Source organism: Sinohyriopsis cumingii, chromosome 14, assembly GCF_028554795.1.
Source record: "Sinohyriopsis cumingii isolate HCF-2022 chromosome 14, ASM2855479v2, whole genome shotgun sequence".
NCBI classification, from domain to species: Eukaryota; Metazoa; Mollusca; class Bivalvia; order Unionida; family Unionidae; genus Sinohyriopsis; species Sinohyriopsis cumingii.
The window spans coordinates 106,049,008-106,053,010 of NC_142974.1; positions in this window are offsets into that span (position 1 = coordinate 106,049,008).

Consider the following 4,003-nt stretch of genomic DNA (forward strand, 5'->3'; position numbering starts at 1 on the left):
TAAAAATATGCATTAAAGGAATATGTATTAATCTAAAATTAATCTAAAAAGGATTGAAACATTAAGTGCAACTCTTATTGCCCCACACACCGAATAACTTAACGTCAAACGGCTTGTGATGACAAATATGCTTCATCAGAACGTGGCATTAAGGTAACTATTTCTGTTGATCGTTATACAAAGAATATGGCATCGATCTCACGTAATGTCATACTAAATTACAGAAAATCCCGCACTTAGTTGAGTGTCTTTTTGTTTTGAATAAGACGAGATATGTGATATGAGAAAAAAAATATTACCGGCATCGAAGATTATTGTACATAAAATTATATGGTTGAATTTGATATTCATATTTGTTGGATCTGTTATTCCCTTAGACAATAAAGATCCCAATGCGTACAAAAGTCGGTGAGCATTATGTTTCACGGTTATTACACGAATAAACTTTGCTTTAATAACAATAAAGTTTGAGTCTGTGTATGTGTGTCTGTCTCTTTGTTGTGGGAGATACTGGTAGCAGAGTGATCTGAATCATTAGCATTTACGGATCACTGCCACATCTCGCCTGTCTGTTTGGGTTGGAGTCTTGTGGTCGACCAATATGGATATGTGTGAAAGCTGCCGGGTAGCTTTCCGTATGTTGCTGGTTCTTACCGAGCTTTTATCCAGGTTCTTCCTCTACCAGTTATACTGGCCGCCATGTATACCCTATCGTGTGCTGAGATATGGCGTTAAATCCCAATACAACAAAACCCCTCTATTGTGTCCACAAAGATGCAACGAGAAAGAGGTGTAGACAGAGATAATGACATTTATAATTTCCACTTTAATCTTGCAACTTGTATGCGTAAATCGTGCGTACGGTCTCATCAATAACAACAAGTAAAAGTTCTAACTTAAGGTTTGTATACGGCGACACCATTAATACTTACTAAAGACTGTGCATACGGAGATATCAATAGCACCATGTTACGGTTCTGATTTAAAATATGTGTACGGAGATATCAATAACACCAAGTAAAGTTCGTATACGGTGACATGAATAATGCCAAGTCAAAGATGCAGACTTAATGTGTTAGTACGGGGATATCAATATCGCCCAGTAAATGTTATAACGAGAACGTAGTAGCACCAAATAAAGGTTATGGTTTAAAGTGTGTGTACGGGGACATTAATGACAAGCAAAAAATGTTACCATTTAAAGGGTGTGTACGAAGATATCAATAACACGTAATAAAGGTTATGATTTAAAGTGTATGTACGGGGACATCAATAACACGCAATAAAGGTTATGATTTAAAGTGAGTCTACGGGGACGTAAATAATGCTATGATAGGTTATGATTTAAAGAGAGTGTATGGGGACATCAATGACACGCAAAAAAGGATATCGTTTAGAGTGTGTGTACGGGGAAATCAATAACACGTAATAAGGGTAATTATTTAAAGTGTGTGTACGGGGACATCAATAACACGTAATAATAGGTTATGATTTAAAGAGTGTGTACGAAGATATTAATGACACACAAAAATGGTTATCATTTAAAGTGTGTGTACGTGGAAAACAATAACAGGTAATAAAGGTAATGATTTAAAGTGTGTGTACGGGGACATCAATAACCAGCAATAAAGTTCATGATTTAAGGTGTGAGTACGAGGATATCAATAGCACGCAATAATATGTTATGATTTAAAGAGTGTGTGAAGGTAATGATTTAAAGTGTGTATACGGGGACATCAATGACACGCAATAAAGTTTATGATTTAAAGTGTGTGTACGGGGATATTAATGACACGCAAAAAAGGTTATGATTTAAAGTGTTTGTACGGGTACATCAATAAACGCAATAAATGTTACGTTTTAAAGTGTGTGTGCGGAGACATCCATAACACGCAATAAAGGTGATTTAATTTAAAGTGTGTGTACAGGGACATCAATGACACGCAATAAAGGTTATGATTTAAAATGTGTGTACAGGGACATCAATGACACTCAATAAAGTTTATGATTTAAAGTGTGTGTACGGGAATATTAATGACACGCAATGAAGAATATGATTTAAAGTGTGTGTACGGGGATATTAATGACACGCAATAAAGTTTATGATTTAAAGTGTGTGTACGGGGATATTAATGACACGCAATGAAGAATATAATTTAAAGTGTGTGTACGGGGGCATCAATGACACGCAATAAAGTTTATGATTTAAAGTGTGTGTACGGGGATATTAATGACACGCAAAAAAGGTTATGATTTAAAGTGTTTGTACGGGTACATCAATAAACGCAATAAATGTTACGTTTTAAAGTGTGTGTGCGGGGACATCCATAACACGCAATAAAGGTTATTTAATTTAAAGTGTGTGTACAAGGACATCAATGACACGCAATAAAGGTTATGATTTAAAATGTGTGTACGGGGACATCAATGACACTCAGTAAAGTTTATGATTTAAAGTGTGTGTACGGGGATATGAATGACACGCAATGAAGAATATGATTTAAAGTGTGCGTACGGGGACATCAATGACACGCAATAAAAGGTGATGATTTAAAGTGTGTATACATGGACATCAATAACACGCAATAAAGGTTATGATTTAAAGTGTGTGTACGGGGACATCAATGACACTCAATAAAGTTTATGATTTAAAGTGTGTGTACGGGAATATTAATGACACGCAACAAAGGTTATGATTTAAAGTGTTTGTACGGGTACATCAATAAACGCAATAAATGTAATGTTTAAAAGTGTTTACGGGGACATCAATAACACGCAATAAAGGTTTTGTTCTAAAAGTGTGTGTGCGGGGACACCAATAACACCCAGTAAAGTTTCTGATTTAATATATGTGTACGAAGACTTCAATAACAACACCTAATGTACATGTACGGGACATCACTAACGCCAAGTCACGCGTGGGGACGGGAATATCGATAACATTTGATAATGGCTTTGATTTGCATACGAACAGAACAAAATTGATTTATAGAGATAGTATTTTTATAATCCTGTATTTACTTAATGATACGTATTTTCTTCATTCATATGTGGAAAGATCTTTTTCTTTTAAAGATAGAATCTGGATAATGCAAATGGGTGAGACATCAAGCTATTTGTCTGCGGCATGCCACACTGCTAAACATCACCATATGCAGTAACACTGCTAACATCGTAGGAAATTCCGCCCAACCGGATTAAAATCTCCCATGTAACGTACCTGTTGTATTATTCTACGCGTTTTGACTCTTTTTTAGTCATTAATTACATGTATAGATTTATATGCCGCTTTCTACTTGTATGATGTTATCAAGAACGCCATTTATTCCAACCAAATTTCTATAGAGTTTATTATAGTTACTGGAATCCTGCAAAATTACTACCTTCTCTAGGCTATGATCTATAAGATCATTGTCTATAATTGATTCTCAGTAACCGCCTAGGTATGTTTTTTATTTAGGACAAACTAGTTGTTACACTTCAGTAAACCCTTTATTGCTATTTATCGCATGCATGAACAAACTTCCGCCTTGCAGTACTAGCAGTTATCCATCCATTGTCTCCAATCGAAAGGCATTGGATAACTTTCGTGATAGTGATAACGAGGGCGTTTTCTTTATTATTTTGGTTTTGGCTTTCACTTTCCTTTTACATCCTCCTTTCAATTAAAGTCTTCCAACATCTGAAATGAATGTGTTGCTGGGTTGCTAAAACAAGCTGCGTGAGAGCTAGAACTTTGTGAAAATATAAACGACTGGAATTATATAAATGTCGTATTTTCTTACTCTATAGTTTTCATATATTATCCCCATACAAATTCAGATTAGTAAACAGCACAATAAGTATTTCGTTTAGTAATTAAGGCTACAAATAAATATACAGTTAATGCTACTAAAATACTTCAAACAATTGGGTGGGATTTTGTTACGTTATTCGTAGAAACATAGCGCAAATTTGTGTAAACCCTTCGTCTGTTGTAACACGTGTTCTACTCGTCAACTGA